Genomic DNA, 27,199 nt, shown 5'->3' with positions numbered 1-27,199 from the left:
TACTCCTGCCTCCCCAATGCACAGATGTGATGCTAAGTCACAGAGGGTCTATGTCATTGATCGAAAGTCACACAGCTAGGACGTGGCCCAGAGGTGACTTGAACCTAACTCTTTCAGATGACAAAGCATGTCATCTTAATCACCGTGTTGGATTTTAGGAATCATGGACTTGAGGATAGGACTGTCTTCGTTCACAGTCTGCTTCAGCTTCTTGCTCTGCATCCTTGTGCAAATCGCTTAACTTTTCTGTCCTGTGGTTTCCATATCTGTAAAACTAGCATTAACAGACTTGCTGAAGTTCTGTAAGGAATGTTCACGACAACGTGTGCCAAGTAACTGAGCCAGTGCCTGAAGTATTCTAGTTGCTCAGTGAATGTCAGCATCTCTCTCAAGTCCCCTTTCTACCGTGTGGTTGCAAGCAGAAACCTACCATCTTCAGATTTTAGACATTTTCCCCCTCATGCCAACAGTGAGCTTATAGATGATCGCTAAAGAATATTTCTAAGAGCCCCTTTCTCATGTTAGGGTCTATAAAAGGTGAGTGGACGATAACCTCATGTCTGTTTTCCATTCTGACGGAAGGGCTGATCTGTTACAAGTGTTGGTCTTTCCTAGAGACTGTGATGGGAAGTTGCTCAGGACAGGTCGATGTAACAGTGTCATTCAGATCATCTAGTTAAATGATGCGTGCTCTGACTGCGCAAGAGAGAGCGCAGAACAGAATACAATGCATCTGCCCCGTTCCAGAAACATTCCTGATTATTCTGAACAAATGGAAAGGTTGGTAAGAGAAAACTTGAATCAGTAATGTATATTGCCAGGATTGAAGTGAATCTTTCAACCTCCTAGAAACACCTAACGCTTGTAAATGAATAACCTGACGTGACTTCATTTGAGCACAAAACAAGGACCAGGAAATTATGTTGTCTATACATTGTCTTTTAAGTGTCTGATCACGGCCACTTAATACTTAGATTCTTCCGAAGGACTGTTATGCAAGGCTCTGGGCAAGAAAACTGCAAACTTGAGAAGTAAGGATTTAAAGATATTAAAATTTGTGAGTATTGTTCTCCTAGACTTTTTATCAGCATATTCCACGGGTGCATGCTTATTGTGTTTGATGGGGTTACTCAAAGACAGTACCAACGGAGTGCAGTAATGGTAGCAAAAATAATTCCTCCCATTTAGAATGAGTAGCTGTTCTTTGGTGACCACCACAACAATTGTCTGATTGGTCACTTTACTCTAGGGGCTGCCAGTTTTACCGTAAACTGAAAATCCTGAATCACAGCAATAACTGAGGTTCAACTAGCATTGATCCAAGGCTTTGCTATTTGTTAGGCACCATTAGATACTTGACTTATATTTACTTCCTTGAATATATACAACCTGTCATCATGGCCTTTATGCAGATGAGGATACTGGGGCACAGAGAAACACAGCTGATAAGTGGAAAACCACAGATTCACATCCAGTGATCTGACTCTGGAATTTACTCCCCCACTGTCTCTTCCTGTCTGTGTCTATTTATACCCTTATTTTAAGAGTGAACTGCCACTGTATTTGTAAATAAGTGATATGATTACTTTGCCCTTACAAGAAGGCAGTAGCTTCTGGATCAAATAGAAAAGCAATGACTTGGAATGGTCCCAAGAAAAAATAACTCTATACACTAGTTATTGTGCTTTATGGATTTTGGTCATCGGGAGGAAAATCTAAACCTCCCTTTTTCAGATGATTCTCTATTTTATTTTTTCTTTTTAAATAATGACAAGGTTTATTTTGCTGTAAAACAATTTCATCAACACAACCCAATACTCATACTTTGGGTACCTCTTGGAAAAGAAATTGGGAAATAAATGGGTTCCTTGTAAGTATTCAAAATTTCAATGGCTTGTGATCGTGGAGATGGATAACTTGCCCTACGCAGCAGTATTTGACCGTTAATATATAAGTTTGGGGCTTGAACCCAAGTGAGAGAATAAAGCTTTGGCTCTGACGATTTGAGGTTTTGCATGTAAAGGTGAAACTGTAAGAAGGAATTAGGAGTAGGTAGGCTAGCAGCGAGGATGACCCCACACATGCCAGGCCACCTGATCACCTCTGGGGATACAGAGAGAAATCAATCCCTGTCTTGAAGGAGCTTGCAGTCCAGTTGAGGTGGAGGAACACCACCAGCCTTGCAAGGAAAAGAATCACAGTGTTCATTATGGTGCTGTGCTGAAGTTTTCCCCTGGGATCTCCAGCATCACATGATTCAGGGTGGAAGGAACAAGTCCCAATCAGAATGCCTGATCTTTTTCCTTTTCTCTTTCTAACAGTAACTGAAAAGAGGAAATAACAGTGCAGTCGCTTATTAGAAACTGTGTATGTGCACATGTGTGCGTGTGAGTGACGAGTCATATCTTTCCGGCACCCCAATGCTATATATGCTCTTGCCTTACATCTTCCCACATTTTCTTTAAAATTCTCTAGTATCGTTTTTCCATATAATACATTCACATTTTTAGGGGTGGATTGCATCCATCATTGCTTTTTACCTCCCCAAAACCCTTCAAAATGGGTCCCTTGACAAACATTACATGATGATTTTACTAAACATGTTCTATGAACTTGTACACCTGCTAAGTATGAAGACGCTGTTCTCTCCTAGGGACAGTGGTCCATGGTGCCTTTCTCAGATGTCACAGACACGATTAGACCAGTGGTGCATGTACCTTGGAAACCTTGCTAGGTGCCTGGAGAGAAGAAAACCAATTAACTCTCAAGTATACTTTGCTCTTTTTACTATTATTAGATATTTGATGTACAAAGTGGATATTCTAGGTGGATCATTTGAAATGGGCTTTAACATCTATAATCTGGGAATGGATATTTCCTTGTAAGTCACTCATGTAATGGAAAATCCTGTATATTAAAGGATTAACCTAATTTTTCCTGTCAGCTTTTCCACTGTTAACAGTTCGAATCAGGAACAGTTTCATTATTTTATAGATGAATTCAGATTAGATTTATTCCAAGTAGAGCAAACTCAAGTCAGTACCTTAGAAGATGACTTTGGCTCACATTTCACCATGATGGGAGATCTCATTTACACAGCGCATTTCCTCCCATTGTAAAAGGTGTTTACATGACATTTGTTTTGTTTGGATTTAATACTTTTTTTCCTTGTGAGATTTCTAGAGAAGACAATCTTTCATTAAGGTACCAAATGATGACTTTTTTTCCCAATCTTGCAAGTAAATCCCAGGAGACTGAGAGATAACATAAACAAGCACAAATGTCTCTGATAATATTTAAGAACACTGAAGATCTCTGAGATTTTTGGCTCAGGTGAAAAATCAGAAGAAAGGGGTAACCAAACTGAAAAAGCTGGAAAAAGCCAATATACACCGTGACTGAAATATTCATGTACCAGAAAGCCTATCATGAGAAAAAAAACCCTCTGGGTCAAGTGTGGAAAAATTGAGATTTTTCTATAGGTGACTAGAGTTCTGCATATCTAAGCTCTCAAGCTCCCAAATCCATACTTGAATGGTAGGTAGTTGTCAAATTTCACCTTAATATACCTAACATAAAAAGCTGGGAAGATTTTTTGATATTCATGCTCCATCATGATTAGTCAGTGTTAATTTTAGTGTTTCCTAGAGGATTACACAGCATAGTGCTCTTGCTATAGAAGTGACTATTAACCTGAGGTACTAAATATTTTATATCAGACAGTTATAGTTTTGTGGGAACATGATAAGATCTGTCCAACAATTAACTCCATGAGCAAATTTTACAAGATAATACCTGGATTCTACTGCATGTATTTAGATGTATTGTCAATATTTAAAATATACATATATATGTATGCATATATACATGTATGTATGTACATATATTTATAATACTTATAATACATATATGTGTTCCCATATATATATATATTTCACATTAAATATGAAAAACATTTTCAACCACATGTGTGGATCAAAGGCTTTTGTCTATTTCTAAAACCAACCAAAACCTGAAATCCATCAACTTCTTGGATCAGAAGTATTTATTTGATCAATAACCTTAAAACTCTATAGTATTCTACATGCCTGGAGCCAGCTGTATACTTAGACCTCAATAAGGTTACCTTTATAACTTTCTAGAAAAATAGTGTTTCTTTGTTAGGACAGTTGGAATGATAAAACTCAAACAGCAGAGAATCTTAAACTGTCACTAAGCTTTGTCACAGTTTATTTGCCCTTCATTGTGTCCCCATTAACATCCCGCACTTAGTGGATCTCAACACTTGTCGTGCTCCATTATTGTGACTTTTTTTTCCTTCTCTCTCCAAGTCCACACATTAAGCTCATTAGCCATTACATGCTCCAAGCCCTAGCACGGTTCCTGACACACACAGAGCTCAATACATATTTACTGAGTTGAACTCTAGGTGAAAGAGTATGATCGTGAGGTCCTTCCGCTACTGCCAGTGACTTGCTTTTGGACTTGGCCTAGGAATTCAAGGTACCTTATGACAGATTTCATTAAAAGGAAGTGACTAAATGACCATGAGCTCCAGCTACACATGTATAAAGCTGGACCGGTTGACTTTTGCTGTAGTTTTAGATTTCTTGTGTGGTTTTTGTCATCCACCCATCCATCCATTCATCCATTTTAAAGAATGATGTTTACATTACTTTGCCTGTCACAAAGTAGATTTGTTGATGAATGTGTGAATACCTTCTTAAAGTCTTTATGATGCACTCTTTCTTAAATCTGTGCCCCATTCTGGTGTATTTAAGTATCAGCTTAGTTCAGGCTGCTGTAAGAGAATACCATGGACTAGGTGACTTAAAAAAACCAGAAATTTATTTCTTACAGTTTTGGAGGCTAAGTTCAAGATCGAGGTGCTGGCAGATTTGGTGTGTGGCAGGGGCTTGCTTCCTAGTTCATAGATGGCCATCTTCTCACTGTGTCACCACATGATGGATGGGACAAGGGACCTTTCTGGGTCTCTTTCTTAAAGGCACTAATCCCATTCACGAGGGCTCTGCTTTCATGACCTAATTACTCTCAAAGGCCCAAACTCCTCAAACCATTACTTTGGGGGTTAGGATTTCAACATATGGGGGGAGGGGGTAAAAACATTCCGTCTGTTGAAAATATTCAGGTATGGATTCACTTTCTCAGGTATCCTTACAAGAAAGGCTCCGACACGATCTACTCTGCCTCCTACTTCTGATTCTTTTCAATCTCCCACTCAATCCCAGTGAAAGGATAATCCATCCTCATAGAGCAACTGAATATACATTGGACATCTATGGATATAAGGGCACCGGAGCTACTATAGTGTAAAGATCAGTGAGGGAGAAGAGGTGGAATTTATGGATAATGCTGAAAATGATACCAGTACATGGTGACCAAACCCAAGCTTGCTGAGAAATGTATCATGAGTAGCTGTGGGTATACCTGGTTGGGAAGGTGAGGTGTAGCAGCCCATCTGCAGATGTCTTGGCAGGCATTTCTGCAGTACAATCTTATATTTACTACATTTTGCCCAAAATATGAAGTTCTTTATCCTGACTAAAGAAGTAGTAAGCCCTAAAGAACAAAATACATACACTGTACAGACTAGAATTATTTAAAATGTGCTGAATACTATATATAATAAATTTGTAAGTTGTCAAAACACATATTTAAAAAAAGAAACCCTTAGGGCTTCCCTGGCGGCGCAGTGGTTGAGAACCCGCCTGCCGATGCAGGGGACACGGGTTCGTGCCCCGGTCCGGGAAGATCCCACATGCCGCGGAGCGGCTGGGCCCCTGAGCCATGGCCGCTGAGCCTGCGCGTCTGGAGCCTGTGCTGTGCGACAGGAGGGGCCACAACAGTGAGAGGCCCACGTACCTCAAAAAAAATAAAATAAAATAAAATAATAAAAAAATAAAAAAAGAAACCCTTACTCTGAAAGACAAAATGACTGTTAAGACACATATTGAGAATTAATCAAAATATCGTTATCTGTGGTTTAATATGATTAGCTCTTCAAACGGTATAAAATAATTTGGTAAAACTACATATTTCACCAAGATGGCTTTTGCAGAAAATGGTGGTAAAATGCTTTGAAAACTGTGACTGACTTACCTGTATGGTAATCATCTAAGTTTTATTCTACTTTGAAAATAGTTGTGAGCAAAAGATATTTCAGTGCTAACATTTTCTATTACTGAAGATGGTAAAAGAACATTTTTCTGCATCTAGCACATGTTATTTAGCAAACATCTGTCAGGGTAGATACCTGCCATTAGATACAAATTACTTTTCAAAAATAGTTCGCTTTTAAGTCTAAGATAAATCAAAGAGTGAAAGCAACTAATAAGCTCTTAGCAAGGACTTTATCATGGGGAGGGGCATCTGTTTAACCTTGAATATCAACGGTAGGAACAACTCGCTAGCTATAAAAAAGCATCCCTGGGAATTTTTGAAAGGGTTCCATTTTCCCTGTTGAGAAACATGGAAATTATGCACCCTTGCTCAAAGTGAAATTGGTAAATTGGAATCACTACAATCAGAAACATCTCATCTTTGGTTTTCTTGGGTTTTTTTTTTTTTCCACATCTTTATTGGAGTATAAATGCTTTACAATGGTGTGTTAGTTTCTGCTATACAACAAAGTGAATCAGCTCTATGTATACATATATCCCCATATCCCCTCCCTCTTGAGCATCCCTCCCACCCTCCCTTTCCCACCCCTCTAGGTGGTCACAAAACACCGAGCTGATCTCCCTGTGCTACGTGGCTGCTTCCCACTAGCTATCTATTTTACATTTGGTAGTGTATATACGTCAGTGCTGGTCTCTCACTTCCCCCCAGCTTCCCCTTCCCCCTGTGCCCTCAAGTCTGTTCTCTACATCTGCGTCTTTATTCCTGCCCTGCCACTAGGTTCATCAGTACCGCTTGAGTATGTCAGTGGTGAATGCACAATTCACACAAATGATTTGCCCATCATGTGTTCTTTTCATCTATTTCTTCCTCCTTCTCTATTCAAATTCACTTCTATTTATCATCACAGGAATGTTTGCCAAGAATTTTTAAACACATTCTTCTGTTCTTCCTTTTACTTACTTAGATGAGGATGACCAGTGACTTAGGGAAGTTGGCGTATTTAAACAGTGGCAATCCGTCACCATGCCTGAATGTCCATTATGTGCTCTTCTTAAGGAAGTGGGATGCCTCATTGTTCTGGAATATACTACCCTAGGGATTGTCTTTCTGACTCCCTCACTGCTCAGTCTAGTGGAGGCCTCTCCATAATTTGGTCATCATCCTCGGAGATGATTGCTTCCTGGACCTGCCTTTGTCTTTAAAAAAGAACAATATCAATGCCTTTGCCTCACTGATAAAATCTTTCTCAGCCACTTAGGTCTTGTCTGCTGGGCCTTTGATCTAGTCATCAACTCCTGTAGATCAGTTCGCAGTCCTGCCTCACTGCCCGTGAGTTTGGGGGTCTCCATTTCACTCAGTTCTATTTTCTGTATATTCCTTGTCCTTGCAAAATGGATCATGTCCTGGACCTGATCTTATTCCCTCATGTCCTGTCCTTGTCTTGGCCTATTGCCTGTTCTAATCTACCAATTTTGCATCTATTTCTCCCCTTTCTCATCACCGCTAATCTGCTACTGCTTATCCTGTAGTGTAATACATAATCAGCTGTGATGGAGCTGCCATAGATACGGTTGTTTTTATGGTGTTTTAAGGGTATAGTTGAAGTAAAAGGTATTATTAAATCAGAAGTTATAACTCTGACCCATAAGAGTACACCTTGATTTTGACAACATCATGATTGAAGAAGCACCCCAATTTCAGGAAAGTTACAAGTGAAGTATAGAAAGCTTAGATGTGCAGTATTGTGGTAATGCAGGACCCTTTACTTTAAAAAGGAGAGCTATAGATAATCCAGAAATATGGAAAAGTCAAGACTTGGAAGGGGAGCCATATTGGACACAAGATTTGGAACCTGGCTAGCCAAGAATAATTTTGATTAAATTATCTAATAATTAATATAATATTCATTAATTTTTCAGGATGGATAGAAGCAAAATTTAGCTTGTTTTCAACTTTTTGGATTATGGCAACTGTACTTTTCTTTAATAACAGGGAGGCGGTTCAGACATTTGTTCACAAACTGATTTCTATCCGGGGCTGTTTCTCCTCAAAAGGAACTTTTGTGACGAGAAAGAAAATGGATCCAAGAAAGAGAGTATTTAAGATAATAATACCTATGATATAGTCCCACAGACGAATCTAGCATTGCTATGTGTGTCTGAGACGTACTATGTTAGCCTAAAATTAATATTCTCTTTTTACTTATAATATTTCCTTTATTTTTGGCCCCATCCCAATCCTTGCATACATGCTTCACTCTCCAGGCGTTTCACAGAGCATACATGGAACAAAGATTGCCCATTGTGGGCAAAAATAATTTGAGATTAAAAAAAAAATCCCTTTGGCTAACAGATTTTTAAAGCTTGTATCCAAATGACTAAAGATAAGAAGGTTATAATGTCTCCTTAATCCATTCTGAGCTGAAATCTCATACTGAGGCTGGGCTGTATAGACAGTGCCACTACAAGCTACACGTCTGTTTATTTTCTGCCTTTTGAACACTGGCTCTCATTTATCTCTGAATGTCCTGTTGGGCTACATTAGCCTTATAAGGGGCACTTTGTGAAGTGGCTTTCACATCACTTCGTACCATATTAGAGACTGGTTGGCAGTGAAAATATTTACAGTGAGGGAGTTCTCTCTTTGTTCACATTTTCTGATTTTTGTAGTTGCTGTCATCTCTGTGACTGCTTCCTTCTCAGGGCAGTGAACCAGCTAATGACAGCATGCCCTCGGTATCTATTTGGAGGGTGAGAGAGGCTGGCCTTGCTTGTGTGGATGGAAATGGGGTTTATCCATGACACTTGACAACTGAATTGTCACCTTCCCCTCAGATGGTTTCCTAATTATAATTTGTTCTGTGCAGGGTCAGGAAACAGAAGAATAGAAAAACAGAATCTCTTTGCTGCAAAGCAAGTAGGATCAGGACAGCCTGGGAAGCAAGGAAAGTCAGACTAGAAATAGCTCCAAGGTGCTGGCTGGTTGGGAAGATGTGCTAGTTGGGAAGGTTAGTCAGGTGGTTCAAATTGAGTCTAACCTTAAGTGAACTTCACTAATGATGGGCTCGGTGGTTTCTCTCTCAAAATAGGCTGGCCCTCAGGTACCTTGTTAAGATTTGAAATGACCATTTTGAAAGTGCCATCTATTATTGTAACTTTGCCCTCAAACTCCCATTTTTAAGTAGTCAGTGGAGGTCAAATTTGCACCACTCAGAGAGCAATGAATTGAAAATTTCCCTGGATGTTTTAATTACCTTGCTGTAGACAGCATAGGTTATTTTAAATGGCTGTGAGAAACCACTAGTCACATATGAAGCATGATGGTTTATTGACTTTGAAGTGGGCATGGTTTGGTAGTTGAAAAAATGATCCGGCTTGCAAATGCCTGAGCATCTTGTTTGCCAGTATTTTGTTTCATATATAACCTTTCACTGTTTCCAGGACTATGTGAGGTTTGGAGGGGAACTGAGTTAATTACTGTTTACATCATGGGGAACTTGAAAGGATCCTTAATCCACCAAATGTTAAACAACCCAAGATAAAAGTTATTGACTTCCTAAGAAACTGTTTGGGTTACTCCCCTCCTTCTCTGTCTCTTTTTCTCCCTCGTCCAATTCTCTTTTTCTCAGTCTTTGTTTCTTTATCCATTGTTAAGTTCTTCATTTTCCACTTTCTCTCTCTCTTCCCTCTCAGACTTCCTTCCATTTTTTTTCTCATAGCCAGAGAACCTGTAGTTTGTTAAAAAATGCTTTTAGACACCTTATCTCTGAGATATTGGGAGCAAGATGCCCAAAGGCCTCTTTTAACAGGTTGAGTAAACCTCAGTTATCTAAACCTTCTGCTTCAGAGGAGTTATGCAAAGGTAGGCAGTGGTCAGAAGCTGCAAACTACTCCCAAATTCATCACTTCACTAAAAAGTGATACCACTGGGCTTCCCTGGTGGCGCAGTGGTTAAGGGTCTGCCTGCCGATGTAGGGGATGCAGGTTCGTGCCCCGGTCCGGGAAGATCCCACATGCTGCAGAGTGTCTGGGCCCGTGAACCATGGCCCGTGGCCCGTGAACCATGGCCCATGAACCATGGCCGCTGAGCCTGCACGTCTGGAGCCTGTGCTCCGCAACGGGAGAGGCCACAGCAGTGAGAGGCCCATGTAAAGCAAAAAAAAAAAAAAGTGATACCACTTATTTTCCAACACTCTGAAGGAGATATTTGGAGAGATACTCTTCTTTTTGTATTTTGAGATAGCAGCCATCTTTACTATATTTTTACAATGTCACAGCTCTCTCTCCCCTAAAGAGAGATCACATCTTTGTGTCCCTAACATCTTCCACAGGATGGCTCCAGTGAAGTGTTCAGTGAACAGAACTGATCAGAGAGAGGATCAAACCCGTCACTGTGGCTAGATTCCCCATCACTACAAAGAAAATGGATTAGAGCATCCAAATCTAACAACAATGCTGTATCATCTCATACAAATTAGAGTTAATGATTCAGCATTCATAATGTCACCAATAACTGTTAAATTCAAGGTGGTTACCTCCTACTTCATTATTAGCATTCTTTTTAAAAAATTTTTATTTTATGTTGGAGTATGTTGATTTATTTTATATTGGAGTATGTTGTGTTAGTTTCAGGTATATACCAAAGTGATTGTTACACATATATCCATTCTTTCTCAGATTCTTTTCCCATGTAGGTTATTACAGAATATTGAGTAGCGTTTCCTGTGCTATACAGTAGGTCCTTGTTGATTATCTATTTTATATAGAGTAGTGTGTGTATGTTAATCCAAAACTCCTAATTTATCTCCCCACCTTCTGCTTTTGGTAACCGTAAGTTTGTTTTCTATATCTGTGAGTGTGCTTCTGTTTTGTAAATAAGTTCATTTGTATCATTTGTTTTTAGATTCCACATATAAGTGATATCATATGATATTTGTCTTGGTCTGACTTACTGCACTTAGTATGATAATCTCTAAGTCCATCCATGTTACTGCAAATGGCATTATTTCATTCTTCTTTATGGCTGAGTAATATTCCATTGTATATATATACCACCTCTTCTTTATCCATTCGTCTGTTGTTGGACATTTAGGTTGCTTCCATGTCTTAGCTATTGTAAACAGTGCTGCAGTGAACATTGGGGTGCGTGTATATTTTTGAATTATGGTTTTCTCTGGATATATCCCCAGGAGTGGGATTGCTGGATCATATGGTAGCTCTATTTTTAGTTTTTTAAGGAACCTCCATACTGTTCTCCATAGTGGCTGTACCAATTTACATTCCCACCAAACGTGCAAGAGGTTTCCCTTTTATCCACACCCTCTCCAGCATTTATTGTTTGTAAACTTTTTGATGATGGCCATTCTGGTCGGTGTGAGGTTATACCTCCCTGTAGTTTTGATTTGTATTTCTCTAATACTTAGCGATACTGAGCATCTTTTCATGTGCTTTTTGGCCATCTGTATGTCTTCTTTGGAGAAATGTCTATTTAGATATTCTGCCCATTTTTTGATTGGGTTGTTTGTTTTTTTGATATTAAGCTGCATGAGCTGCTTGTATATTTTGGAGATTAATCCCTTGTCAGTCTAATTATTTGTAAGTATTTTCTCGCATTCTGTGGGTGGTCTTTATATTTTGTTTATGGCTTCCTTCCACTGTTAGTATTCTCTAGAAAAGCTTTTACTTAAAATATTCCTTAGAGTGTAAGGAGGTTTATATTCTTATACTAACTAGGAAGACATATCCTTTAAGTTATATATATGTAGCATTTGTCATTAATTATATATATAGTAAATAATAGTAAATGATATGAAAAGGTACAGTATAAAATAGTAAATAATAATAAAATAGTAAATAGTAAGGTAGTAAATATTATACTATATACCCAAATATACGCACACACACATAGGATATGTACAAATATTTTATTTCAAAACCTGAGAGAAACTAGCTTGGAATTTTGTCACATTTGTTTTACTTCCAATATTGTTTATCAAACCGCAATGGCCAGTTTTCAAATTTGGAAAGTTTTAGGTGAATTCTGTGTCAGAAACAGAGATGTCAGTGTTCCTTAATATGATTATAGATTTTACTGTGGCAATAGATTAAGATAAGAATGAAAAGTGAACTCTTTTGTCTGAGGTATAATAGAGGCAGCCTGGATAAATAGGATTCTTTTAAGTAGAAAGCACACACAATATAATGTTAGACAGATAAAGGTGAAAGATGGCTACGGGAAGACTAGAAAAAGTTCAAAATCAATGTATGGGGTCCTTTGCTTAACAAATCTGGCAGATATAAAAGAAAACAACAAATATTTGAATAGAAACAGAAAAAATTCTCTACCTGCCATCATAGTTCTTCAGCTTTCAAAACATTACTTAGTTATTGATCTCGTTGAGACCATTTAAGATTTGTGACTTTTTTAAGAGTATATGCATTCCCTGTAAGAAATAAAATATGTCTTCATACCTTTGCTTGACATTGTAGCAGGGAAATTGTCTTTTGTTTCTCTTTTTATTTTCTATGCATGAATATAAACATGACTTAAGTCTGACTGCTGGAAACCAGGCACCAACACCCATAGCTCATTGCTGCAGGATGCATGGGCTGATCATGATGATAAACAAATCTAATGGATCCTTCATTTGGGATGATAGTTTATAGCTTCAGGTGTTTTTTTGGCATTAGTAGTGGCGAAATCAAGAACTGTAAATTCTTAACTGCTCAAAGTGGAGAAGGTTAAGGGAGCTATCTTTCCAATCCATGGAGGAATATCATGGCTGAAAACAACAAGGAACTTGACTAAATTATCACAAAGTTGTCTTTAAGTTGAAGTTGGGAGAACAATTAAAAAGAAAAAAATATATATATATATAAAATTAAACTTGTCCATATTAAACCATTTTTTTAAAAGAGTCTTGAGTGGCAGAAGGCTGAACACTTTTAGCGAACTTTCATGGATGTTCATAGCAGAAGAATTATAGAGGTCATGCCATTAGAAGCACACCAATTTAGTGCCTGGAATGTTTTCACAGAAATAGGAGTACAGTGTAGGGGTTGTTTATAAGCTAATCCTAATGGAAGTGTACTTCCAGCATTATCATCTGTGCTCAACTATGGTGAATACGCTCTTAGGGAATTATTGACTGTTGATGGTCTTCTTTGCCTTCTAAGCAGTTGACTTAAATTGTCACCTGTATCTACTTCTCAGGCCCCTGGCCTACAGACACACGTGGCTGACTCTCATCCATCCTTCAAGGTTGTGGCAGGCGACGGCCACTCTCTCTATTCCTTCTGTTTCCTTAGTGATAAAACTCAGTTTTATTTGGGGTGACAGTGTACACAACCAAAAGACTACATTTTTCAAAAGTATTTTCTGGCAATGAGGTTTACCATGAGACTATTTTGGACAATGGTATATAGATGGCAGTGTTGTATGCAACGCTGGGAAGATGCCATAGAAGGACTTCTCCCAGTTGGAAACGGTGCCCCTTTGTCTTTTTCCATATCTCCCATCTTGCTGTCTGGAGTGAGTCCATGATCGCTGGAACTTTGGCAGTATCCAGGACCCTATGTGACATTGGGGATGGAATTGGCTTGATAGAGTGGTGTAGCAGAGAAATACGAAGAGCGCTGGCCCCTGGTAATCATGGGACTGCCATGCCAGCTCTGGACAGTTTACCTATCAACTTATTTCATGTGAGAGAGAAATAAACATACTTTTGAGCAACTGTTATTTTGACTTTTCTATTTTTGCAACCAAATCATTTCTGAATTCTTACTGATTAAAAATCAAAATGTCTTACTAATTCTAAAATCTAATACAGAGACGGACTAAAAATTTAGAGCAATATAGATTTTTGGAAACATCACTGTAGGACTTAGTCACATGTGATTTTAGTCCTTTCCCAGTGACTCTAGGGCAGTGAGAGTTTTGGTAAATGACTTTCCCTCTCTGAGTGTTATTTCCTTCTCTAAAAGTAGAGATCTGAATCCTTTAGCACTAGCATCCTATCCTGGAGCATTTGAGAAACATTGTCCTTGCAACCTGGCTTCTAAAGGAAAGATCAGTAAGAGGACAAAATGCCCAAGTCCAGCCAAGACTTGCCTCTAATGGGAATCCATGCATCATGGAGGGGATTAGCACTTCCATCTCAAATTCTTTCCAGAAGCAACTGTGTTAACATCCAGCTAGTAGTACATCATTCATGACATTCTCTCTCCTCAGTCTCCACAGGAAGCAGTCAACCTAAAAAGTAATTACAGGTAAAAAATATGCAATTATGGTAATTAGAAGATGATATGGTAGCAGATGATGTGATAGTAGAAGTTGTAGTATACAAGGAAGGGATCTTAAAAATGGTAAATTCTAGAACAATCAGTATTTCCAACCATATGCAGTGAGGAGAACCTACCAGGCTACTGCAATCTGAAAAATATCTTGAAATTTTTACAGGAGATATTTTCTCACACACATACTTAACCAAGAAACAGTCTCCTGATTTCAGGTCCTAAAAGCTGCAGCTAAAACAGAGATGGGTAAAATAATTTTATTTCTGGAGGAAGGTGTTTGGGCCAGTGAATGACAGGACTGCAGAAACCAGTACAAGCCCCACTGGCATGCTGCTTGCAGTCCTGTTTACTGTAAATTCAAATATTTCACAACAATTACATCAAGGCCTCTTAATCCACAGTGAACTTCACCAGTATTTTGGACCTCTGGCTAAGACTTAACCCTCCCAAAGCTTTAGTATTTGTTTTTCCTTTTCACTTCTTCTCTGTCCATCTAGGAACTAGGAAGATGGACTGAGAGGAAATAGACAAAGGCTCAGCTTTGCTTCTTCCACTATTGCCTGTGATCTGCAGACAGAGGAGGGTCTTATTAACAAAGTCAGCAGATTCCTTATCACCCCTGACAGCAGGGAATAGCCTGCCTCACATACCAGGTGAAACTATGTAAACCTTTTGTCCCAGAGACCTTGTTGAAGAATCAATGACATTTTCCCTAATTGCCTCCTTGTTGAGTGATGCTAGTATTGGAGGGAAGGAGCCTCTTAATTATTACCCTGGAGGTATTTGGGACTGAATAACTCGTGGGATTTCTGTTTATGTATCACCTAACTATTCTTCCAAGAGTGCCATCACTGACAGAAAGATGTTGTATATCTATTAGTCTGTAAGAATAAGTATTGTAATAAGAGAAGAAACAAGATCAATTTAAATAAGCATTAATTTTATTTTATTTCATCATCTCGCTTTATTCTTTGCTATAAATTCAGTGGAATTGTGGATCATACCCTCAAGCCATACAGGTTTCTCTACTTTCTTCAAAAGAACCCCACTTCTTCATTACTCTCTACATTTGTCTTTACCACTGTCTTTCCCAGCGTAGGCTTTCCTTTGCCTCTTTGCTGGGGAAATCTTCCTCCTATCCTCCAATTATCTTGCACACCTCTTGGTTGTGTCTTCTCCAAAATTCCAGTTTCTCATAGTTGTTCTCACCTTAGTGACCCTTCAGTATTTGATTTAGACCAGTTCCCTCCACCAAAGTGGTTTCTGGGGAACTAGACTAATCTAATGATTCTGTGGAAGCAAAGGATGGTGGACCACGTGTAAATGCCACATATTATGTTCCCCCATATGGTGAGTAACAAAGCATGAATGCACTCAGGGAGTTCTTGATGCATTCTTTAAATAATTCTTGCATGCTTACAAGCATGTCAAACTCAAGTTAATTTAAATTGGTGACTCCATAGTTGCCACGAGACACATTTATTTGTCTGCCAAATAATCATTCACTTATCTGTCTTCTTCCCTGCTAGGAGAACCCAGGTTTTCTTTTTTTCCTGGCAACAAGAAATCCATCATCAGAAGTTAAGTCATAAGTCAATCATGGCAATCACTGTTTAGAGTATGGATGATAATATGACATAATTTCAGCCAATGAGATATGAGGAAAAGATGGTGAGGAGGGGGACATTTCAGAACAAAATCCTTGATCAAAAATCAATAGATAAAAGAGAAAGCCTTTGTCTACCAGAGCTCTCCCTTCCTTCTCTTAATGATGTCATGTGAAGTGTGATGCCTGGAGCACCAGGAACCACCTTATGCATCTGAGACAAAGGTTAAGAAACTTCAGTGAAAAAAATCCAGTCCCTTGGCATGGTTGAGTCACTGTACCAATCTGAAAACCAGCTACAATCCAGATTTATTTTGTGATTGTATTATCTAAGTCACTGTTAATTGAGTAATAGAACTCTCTGTAATGTTACTTGTAGCCCAAAGTATCCTCACTTGCGATTTTCAAATACCAATGACACTCCAGCATTTCTGCAAACCTGCAATGTACATGATGTGATCCAATAAGATACATAAAAGAAAAGAGAGATATAGTTTCTTTCCTCAAGGAGTCTGGTAGCATACAAAACTGGTAATAATAAAAATGGGATGAAAGCTAAGTGACAAACGGCAAAGAGTGTTGAGGACCAAGAGAGGACTCTTTGTTAGCTGGAGAGAATCGGGGGAAATTCCCCAAAGCAGTTTGCATGTACTAAACCTGCATCTTGAAGAAGTATTAGGATTTAAATAAGTAAAGATAGGAAGCAGGTATTTCAGGCCTGTACATAGCCCATACATAAATAAGGCCACAGAGAACTAAATACATTCACTCTGTAAAATTGTCTGCTAAATTTATCTGGTCTGATGAATTTGATTATAGATATACTTTGGAATAACTTTGATGTTTTGTATGTGTGTGTATGTCTGTGCTTTAGAACATTTTGGAGGCTTTAAATGCAAGTTTACTCTTAACTCAGAATTTACCTTGTACCTTATCTATGGTACCACTGTCAGTCCTTCTTTTATTTAGCTGTTTTGTTTCCTTTGTGATCTGTGTCTCTCTGTATATGTGAATATGTATACATATATATATATATATATTTACACATATATGTGTGTACATATATGGTTACATATTAGGTTGTCAGATCTCTAAAACTGGTTTACCTTATTAATTATTATATCTGTGGTTCCTAAATTTTACAGATTAAAAAAAAACTGGTCATATGCCATTGGTATAGTAATGTGGTATCTGAATTAAATAATAGGGAATTATTTACTGTGCAGAACTCTAATGAATCATCTTTTTTGTATTAACATATAGTCACCAAATGCTTGTTTACTTGGAATATAAGCCATACAAAAGCTAAAATAAACAGCATAGTTTTCTTCCTTTTCATGAGGGAAAAAAATAAATGAGAAATTTTTGTCAAGTAAGCCTCTTTCAGGGAATCAAAGGATCAGCACAGATTTAACTTCACCTTCTGGAACATCTACATCTGTAGTCTTATACAATGAGAATTAATGTGCTTGCAGCTCTGCCAGACCCTGACAGTGGCTTCTGAATCACTGAGTGAAGATTGCATCTTGTTCATAGCATTTCTAAGTGCATTTTATTATGCTCTTCTTCACAACTGGAATTCACATAGAGTCTAGCACATAGTTTGCTACAGTATTCAATTAACTATAACACTCCATGTTCAACCATCCTTAATAATCAAGATTTTTTGGACTATAATGTACTTATAAAGGTGGCAATGGTTCTCAGAGAGAAAATAAGTTTGAATTTGATTTCATTCTCTCCTGAAACAGACTTCCTTCACTTTAAGAATCTCCTGGCTGTGTCCCTGTAAAGGACTGAGCCTTTTGGCAGCAGTGTCATTGTGCTCTCTACCAAGAGACCGGATGACTAAAGGTGGCTGGGAAGCATGCTGAGCTTTGATCATTGGGACGATTGGCAGGTAGAAATGAAAATAGGTAAGGTAGAGACAGGCCACCACACATTAAAAAGATCTCCTTTTATTTTCATTTTGTGACCATGTTGTTATGAGTGTGGTTGTCCTTTTACCCTGATGGACCTCATGCCCAGTAGTTCTCAACCACGGCAATTTTGAACAGCTTCCCCGCTCCCTAACCCACCACACACACACACACACACACCTCGCACACACACCACACACACACCTCGCACACACACCAGACACTGCACACACACACCACACACGCTACACACACAGAGATACTTTGCATTGTCTGCAGTCATTTCTGACGATGACAACTGCAGGATATACTACTGGCATCTAGTGACAGAGGTCAGGGATGCTTCTAAACATTCTACACTTCCCACTGTACAAAGAATTATCTGACCCCAGATGTCAATAGTACTAAGGTAAGAGATGCTACTCTACAGAGATTTGACATTTGTACTGCTAGCAAAACACCTTAAAGGTCACCCTTGAGTGTTTGAAAAACCAAACCTCTTGGTGTGAGAATCTGGCCCTCAGAGCCTGAAAGAGATCTACGATCATTTCTAATATATTGAGAAATGTTAAAACACTTACTTTGGTTACTTTTTGTTTCTTAATATATAGTTTATAGGGATATTGGACGGAGATAATTCAGAGACGTGTAAGATTAGGAAGGACCCTGATAGGTCATGTAAGATTAGGAAGGACCCTGATGGGTCCTAAACATTATTTCTGCCCTGTTCTTCTCTCTGTTTGCCTGGTAAAGTGTACACTGGTGATTTCCGTGGTGCCATATTGGGAGGGAAATTTTCCTTTGTCCGTTGTCTTTTTATGCTATGGAGATATGGGTAGAGGTATTTCTCCAATCTACAGAAGGCCACAGAAAGCCTATTTACATACTACACATGCATGCAACCTTTCTCACACTTGTAAGCAAGATGCCTATCTAAGCAGATAACACTGGACAGAAGAGCCCTGTATGTGACTATGGTACATACAGTTTTCATTTTGTAAATGTTCCATGTTTGCCCTGTGGTATAGCTTGGACTCATATGATTAGCCTCATTTTATGGATAAATAATCCTGGAGAGTGTGTCCCACTTGATGGCAGCTACATGTGTTGCTATTTTGGCGGCTATAAACCACCCAAAAGTTATAGCTTTCTCCTGATCTTTTATGTTTCATAGGAAATAGGGAGAGACAAGTTTTATCTCCAGCGCTGTTTCTAACATTTGCCAAGTGTGAGATGTGAAAGATACTATGTTTTCCTCCCTTCCCCTGGGAAAATCATCATCTTCATCATCATCATCATCAGTAACCACAGCCTTATATTATTTCCTCTCAGGCATTTCAGTAAGAAGATGGTTTCTCTTGTCTATGAATTCTGACCTCACCTTGATACTGCATCTCACTTGTTCACCTTGGTCTAGGTCAGGTCATGTGATTTCCCTTGAGTCAGCCATGTAGCTTAAAGGAACCCTGTGTTCTGATAGGCGGGCTCGTGTCACACACAGCATCTGGATCCTACAGTACCACCATCTCCACATAAACTACAGGAACAGAGTGATGTGGAAGGCAAAACAGTCAGTATTCATGACAGTAATATCTGTATCAACTCTAGGGTGCAGCAAAGTTTCATGAGATTATATATGTAAAGTATTTCACCTCCAAAAGCCTGGTATATAGAGAGATTTAATAAAGCAATAATAATAAAAAATAATAGATAACATTCTTTAAAATATGTATTAGACAAATTTGACTTGCAATCCACACATAAAATTACTTGGTTCTAAGAAAATGGTTACTACCACTTACAGAATGTTAATGCATTTGGTGTCATACAGTTAAAGAAATGAAAGGCAAAGAAAAAGAGTTGCAATACTTGATAATCTTTGTTGTGAGGAATTTAAGGTTGAGTGAAATTCCAGACTTTAAACAAATTCAAAATTATTAGTTATTCCTCAGTACTTTGAAATAAATACTATCAAAAATCAGAACTGGTGCCCAGCCATCCTAATATGAGCAGAGATGTTATCTAGAGAAGAGATACATATAAATCATGGAGAGTGGTGCTTCAAAGAATGAGCCTGAATGGATTATTTGACCATTTTTCCTTTTGGGGGGAATCCATATTAATAAAGCTTAATAAGAACTACGAGTGAAATTACTGCTGACTGTGAACTTAATAATGCCCCACTGGGAGTTCATTAATATCTCAACTGGTACACTGAAGCATTGTCTTAATTGCTCATGATACTTCCAAAAATTGCCTTTTACAAGTTTCGTGGAAACTCCCCTCTGGAGCAAGTGTTAGTACATTTTGGATTGCCTTTCTTGGCTGTGCAAATTCCCCAGGAACCTGGTGGGGCCGTAAACCTCATTTACCTTTCCAAAGGTAAGAAGTTCCCAGGTGACTGACTTTGTTATAGGCGCTGCCCTTATAATATAAAGAAAAAGAAGAAGCTCAAAACGCATGAAACAAATTTCAGATCTTTCATTTGTTTCTACATAAATGAAACGGTTCTACTTTTTAAAATAAATGTTTAGTATTTATTTTTCATGGCAAGTTCATGTTGGAATAGGAGCAACAGTTTGGATTTTTAAAATATTTGCATTATTGTGATCTAGTCCACATCTGGATTTGGATCTTCTGTTATTTTGATAGATGTTGACACTAGGATGATGCCTAAAGGAGTGTGTTTCCAAGCCTGTGGGATCCCTTTGCCTTTAGACTGATTATGGGATAAAACTAAATTTAGAAGGGTTCTATCTTGTCAACACTTGGAAGGTAAAAGTGCCTCACACCAAGTTTGTCTCGCAGAGTTAGAGTGAACTCTGGGCACTGTGGTGTATGGTGCTTGGAGTTGTCAGGTCTCAGGCATAGAGGAAAAAAAAACAGAGTGAACAATCCCCTAAATGACTCCCTAGGTCCCTTTACCTTTGAACCCCAATCCATTGTCAGCTTGTTCTACCTGCCAGTGATGAAGAAGGAAATCCCAGGGAAAAATGTGCCAGGGAAAAGAAAGAGTGACAATAGTGTTTGCTGCTGTGACTTCAGCTGCCCCTCAGAGCCCCTCCCAGGGCGGGGATAACTCCCAAGTGCTGTGGGTCCCTCTGGCCACACCAGCGCTGTGCAGGAGGGATTCTATTTCCTTCAGATTATTTCATTCATTACTTCACTGGCTTACCCTTTTATTCAACAAATAATGATAAGGTTCGTATTCTGTACCCAGTGCAGTGCTATCCAGTAGTGATAAAATGATGAACAAGGTCAATACTCTCCAGGAAAGGTGCGAACAATAAACAGATAAACAAATAATTGTTTAATGAGAGTTGTGACACTTCTTACCAAAGAAAACTAGTGCTCTCTAAAAACTCATCAACTGACTCCTTTCTAGGGCAAATATGGGAGTGGTTAGGAGGGAGCCTCGAGCACCTCCTAGTGAGGGGTGTGTGCCACTAATTTGGATGATTCTTGCAGTCCACCTAAAGAATTCAGTCACCACAATCACTTGTATTGGTGAGGTACAAATATTGATGACTTGAAAGTTTTTACAGTGTGTAGAAGATGGAAGTTACTTAAATGTCCATTTTGATTTTCTTGAAAGTAGTTTTCCCCTAGCCTATTTCTCTTAGATTTACAGAAATTCTTAAATATGCATAAATATTTTAAAAGTCCAATTAGAGTGAATTGGTTCTTCCTTTTCCTATTTTAAGGATAATGTATGGATTGGGAAAATGTTACATCTGATGACTTGAAGAATGATGGTTTTATTGCTTTTACTGTTTGCTTTACAGTGCTTAAAAGGTGTCAGGAAAGTTGACTTCTACATAAATTTTATTTTATTTTATTTATTTATTTATTTTTTTTTATTTTTTATTTTTTTATTTTTTTGCGGTATGTGGGCTTTGCGCTGTTGTGGCCTCTCCCGTTGCGGAGCACAGGCTCCGGACGCGCAGGCTCAACGGCCATGGCTCACGGGCCCAGCCGCTCCGCGGCATGTGGGATCTTCCCGGACCGGGGCACGAACCCGCATCCCCTGCATCGGCAGGCGGACTCTCAACCACTGCGCCACCAGGGAAGCCCTATTTATTTATTTTTTAACATCTTTATTGGAATATAATTCCTTTACAATGGTGTGTTAGTTGGTGCTTTATAACAAAGTGAATCAGTTATGCATATACATATGTTCCCATATCTCTTCCCTCTTGCGTCTCCCTCCCTCCCACCCTCCCTATCCCGCCCCTCTAGGTGGTCACAAAGCACCCAGCTGATCTCCCTGTGCTATGCGGCTGCTTCCCACTAGCTATCTGTTTTACATTTGGTAGTGTATATGTGTCCATGCCACTCTCTCACTTTGTCACAGCTTACCCTTCCCCCTCCCCATATCCTCAAGTCCATTCTCTACTAGGTCTGTGTCTTTATGCCCAACTTGCCCCTAGGTTCTTCATGACCTTTTTTTTTTCCTTAATTCCATATATGTGTGTTAGCATATGGTATTTGTTTTTCTCTTTCTGACTTACTTCACTCTGTATGACAGACTCTAGGTCCATCCACCTCACTACAAATAACTCAATTTCATTTCTTTTTATGGCTGAGTAATATTCCATTGTATATATGTGCCACATCTTCTTTATCCATTCATCTGTCGATGGACACTTAGGTTGCTTCCATGTCCTGGCTATTGTAAATAGAGCTGCAGTGAACATTTTGGTACATGACTCTTTTTGAATTATGGTTTTCTCAGGGTATATGCCCAGTAGTGATATTGCAGGGTTGTATAGCAGTTCTATTTTTAGTTTTTTAAGGAACCTCCATACTGTTCTCCATAGTGGCTGTATCAATTTACATTCACACCAACAGTGCAAAAGGGTTCCCTTTTCTCCACACCCTCTCCAGCATTTATTGTTTGTAGATATTTTGAAGATGGCCATTCTGACTGGTGTGAGATGATATCTCATTGTAGTTTTGATTTGCATTTCTCTAATGATTAATGTGATGTTGAGCATTCTTTCATGTGTCTGTTGGCAATCTGTATATCTTCTTTGGAGAAATGTCTATTTAGGTCTTCTGCCCATTTTTGGATTGGGTTGTTTGTTTTTTTTTTAACGTTGAGCTGCATGAGCTGCTTGTAAATTTTGGAGATTAATCCTCTCTCAGTTGCTTCATTTGCAAATATTTTCTCCCATTCTGAGGGTTGTCTTTTGGTCTTGTTTATGGTTTCCTTTGCTGTGCAAAAGCTTTGAAGTTTCATTAGGTCCCATTTGTTTATTTTTGTTGTTATTTCCATTTCTCTAGGAGGTGGGTCAAAAAGGATCTTGCTGTGATTTATGTCATAGAGTGTTCTGCCTATGTTTTCCTCTAAGAGTTTGATAGTTTCTGGCCTTACATTTAGGTCTTTAATCCATTTTGAGTTTATTTTTGTGTATGGTGTTAGGGAGTGTCCTAATTTCATTCTTTTACATGTACCTGTCCAGTTTTCCCAGAACCACTTGTTGAAGAGGCTGTCTTTTCTCCACTATATATTCTTGCCTCCTTTATCAAAGATAAGTTGACCATATGTGTGTGGGTTTATCTCTGGCCTTTCTATCTTGTTCCATTGATCTGTATTTCTGTTTTTGTGCCAGTACCATACTGTAGCTTTGTAGTATAGCCTGAAGTCAGGAAGCCTGATTCCTCCAGCTCCATTTTTCGTTCTCAAGATTGCTTTGGCTATTCGGGGTCTTTTGCGTTTCCATACAAATTTTGAAATTTTTTATTCTAGTTCTGTGAAAAATGCCTACATAAATTTTAAATGATAATTTAAAGGTGTGAGATGTTTTTAACCCTATTTGGTACTCAACATTAGCAAAACCATTTTTGTATGATAGGCCAATTTTTTATAAAGAGTAAAGAACAACAAAATACAGTGAGATGAAAATTAAGTCCTACAATAAAGATGAAAAATTTTTGGTTTTTAAATTGGGGAAAGGAAGGCTCAAAGGGAGATGGGATATTTATTTTCATGTTGCAGAAGTGTGATTACACTAAATTTTCTTCATCAGAAGATCAGTTCTACATTTCTGAAGGAGACTGGCAAGAGGGTAGAGTTTCAATAGCAGAAGAAGAAAGTATAGCTACGATATCAAGGGGAGTGTGTCAGTTAATCACTGAAGATGACTAATAATAATTTGGTCAGTTTCAGGTACCAGTTATAATACATACTTCAACATAATTACTCTGTAGAGTTAAACATCAGTTTGAAAACAAGTAACTAAATATATAGGATAATAGTTGATAAGTAACAGAGCATATTTCATAGGTTACATACATTGTTGCTGTTCTTCATCTCCTATTGCTGGGGGGAATTTCCTTATATAGCCATATTTTTCTCTCAGAAATGAAATCCATTTGGTTGTTCGTTTCTTATTCTAGCATCATTATATGCGAAATGTACAAATAATTACCCCTGAATATAGGATGTGTGTGTGATCCTAAAGGGACATATTAGTCTTAAGCTGGTAGGTCTTTCTTATTTATAATGAAGGGATAAACCACTGATAACAGTCATTTCAGTGGGTAGTGAGGAAATAAATCTGCTTCACCAGGATCTTCATTACTAAAATTTGGGGCACAGTTTAGAAAATACATTTGCACTGGAGGCATTTCACAATCGCGATGTTTTACCACAGCTACATAAATGCTAATTTAAGTAGAGGGCTGGATGTATCTTTATTAGCACTTGTTCAAAGGTAGAAAGGGATTTTGGCAAGGAAGGCATCTGTGCAACAGCACAAAGATTTTGCATTTCCACAAGTTGAAATTGATGGAAATGTATTGCCATGCTTGGCTTCTTCCTTTTTTATTTCTTGTAAGAAAAGGTATTTCTCTCCCTCCCTCCGTCCCTCCCTCCCTCCTTCCCTTTAATTTTCGTCCAAAGCCTTTATTCAGTTGATATTTTTCACCTAAAATTTATAACCCTTGAACTATAAATGAAACATAGGAACTCAGTCTTTTCACATATTTGTATAAATTTTAATAAGACATTTATATAAAATGTTTTAACGACAGTCTGAGGGTGACCTGTAAAATTGCTTTCAGTGGCTCTGTAGTCAGTACTATGGACAGAACTTGGCCTAGACCACAGTAATCTAATACCCTTCATTATTTTATGCTTATTGTTCAAATGTTTTAGCAACAATTCAGCGAAGTATCATAGTTAAGAGTTTAGAAGTTTGCATTAGGCTATGTCAGGTTTGAGTATTGCTCTGTCTTACAACTTTGTGACCTAAGGCAAGGTCATAGTCTACTTTCAAGTCTCAATTTCTTCTTTTGTAAAATGATTTAATAATAGTATAGTATAATAAAGTATAGTGAAGACTTTTTACTGTTGGTTAGATAAGGTAATGCATATAAAACTTTTAGTGATAACAATAACCAACAAAGAACTACTATATAGCACAGGGAAATATACTCAATATTTTGTAATAACCTATAAGGGGAAAGAATCTGAAAAGTTTCATATATATATATAACTGAATCACTATGCTGTACACCTGAAACTAAGACGATATTGTAAATCAACTATACTTAAATAAAAATAAATAAAATTTAAAACATTAAAAATAAACCCCAAACTTTTAGAATATTCTTGCCACATGATGAAGAGTTAAATAAATAGTACATATTATTTCTAAAGCAATAATGATAGGAATATGTAAACATATTTTCTTAGGACAGTGAGGGAAATGTTTTTGCTAACGTGTCACAGAGGACTTGGGAAGTCAAATGTGGAGAATGCATAAACTTAGTAAGAAAACACACACTTTTCTCTCTTCTGATTGTCGTTACCCCATGTATTAAGTACCCACACTGTCCCAGGCATCATGCTAAGCAATGCACATTTGTTATTCCTGCCCTTCAAAACAATCTTATACTAATTAATAATGTAACCAACTCAGTGAGGCGAAATATTCACCACAGTAAACACTAGTGAACAGAAACATGAGGCTTCGATTCCAGATCTTCTCAACACTAAATCCCATTTTATTTCTACTGCACTTCACTGCCCCTGTAACTGAGGAGTTACTCAGGTACAGACCCTCAGGAGACTTGGAGGCTTTCTCATGGTGGCTTTGGATTTCAAGTCAGGAATGGAGAGCCTGCCCCTGGTGGTCATAGAGCAGAACTGCATCAGGGCTGGGCTGCATGGAAAATGGTGGGTCATCGACCGTCAGGGCAAGACTTGACTGTAATGTTCACCTAGAAAGGCTGGTGGAGAAATGAGCTTTACAGAGGTAGTAACCAGCTTTAAACAATGTCAAATGGGTAAACTTGAGGCAAACTGCCCTGAAAAGAGAAAAGTAGGTCAATATTGAGTAGAATTATCAGGGCTCAAAGAATTAACTTGAGTGTAGCTTTAGATCTTTGGGGCAAAGAGTTGCACTGTTGGGCTTTGTCTGAGCAAAGATCAAAACTGGCTTTTAGATACATGAGAAATCTTTATGCTAAAACAAGGGTAAGTCCTGGGAGAGTTTACAACCAGAATTTTGTAGGAGTTGATCATTCTTACAGGTAGATAAATCATACCTATCATAGTCTTCTGCATGCTAGTGTTAAGAGAAACAACTGGGGAGCATTCTTTGTACAAGTAACTAGCTTAGAGGTCCTGACATTAGACCCTAAGCCATGCTCCTCATCTATGGCTGCTTCAGGTCTTCTCCTAGAGTATTTGGGATCCTGGGTAAATATTTTCTTTTCAAGGTTTCTTTCTAAATGCGTAATTTTCTTTAACTAAAATCGGCATGTCAGGACTACTCAGGTTGTCTAATCTGAAATGATCCTGAGAAATAAATACTGTGCCTGTCAAGAGGAATAATCTGCTCATTAAATTGTCCTCTTGAAACCAGGGTCCTGCTCTAGGCACAAGTTCTAGAACTCCTTGAGACATCTGGTTAATCCCACATGCAGTAGAGGGCCAGAGAATTCTCTAAAGGTAAAAAAGTGGGAATCAGAGGTCCACGTGGCTCCACTCAATCAGGACTGTCAGCTCTCTCTCAGCATCCAAATGAAACTTACAAAATTTTGAGAAAGGCCCTCCAAAGTGCCAGGAGAGCTGAAATGATGGTGTTGGGGCAGGGAACCCCCTTACCTGGCTCTAAGGGTGTTAGTGAGCTATCAATACTTCATAATGTTCTTGTGAAGAATAAATTAAATAATGCGTGCAGCTTACTTAGATATTTCCTCATAGGTGATCAGCACTCAATCAATGT

General features: G+C 38.4%; 1 protein-coding gene across 2 annotated transcripts in view; it reads left to right on the top strand.

Moving 5' to 3' along the window:
* GRM7 (glutamate metabotropic receptor 7) overlaps positions 1 to 27,199 on the top strand; it is a gene marked incomplete at both ends in the record, with an annotated part of 809,284 nt that overhangs the window by 216,838 nt on the left and 565,247 nt on the right. The window lies entirely within an intron of this gene.

This window comes from Hyperoodon ampullatus (assembly GCF_949752795.1).
Source record: "Hyperoodon ampullatus genome assembly, chromosome: 10".
Lineage (NCBI taxonomy): Eukaryota > Metazoa > Chordata > Mammalia > Artiodactyla > Ziphiidae > Hyperoodon > Hyperoodon ampullatus.
The sequence above is the reverse complement of the archived record's forward strand: the minus strand, read 5'-3'. Positions and strand labels throughout refer to the sequence as shown.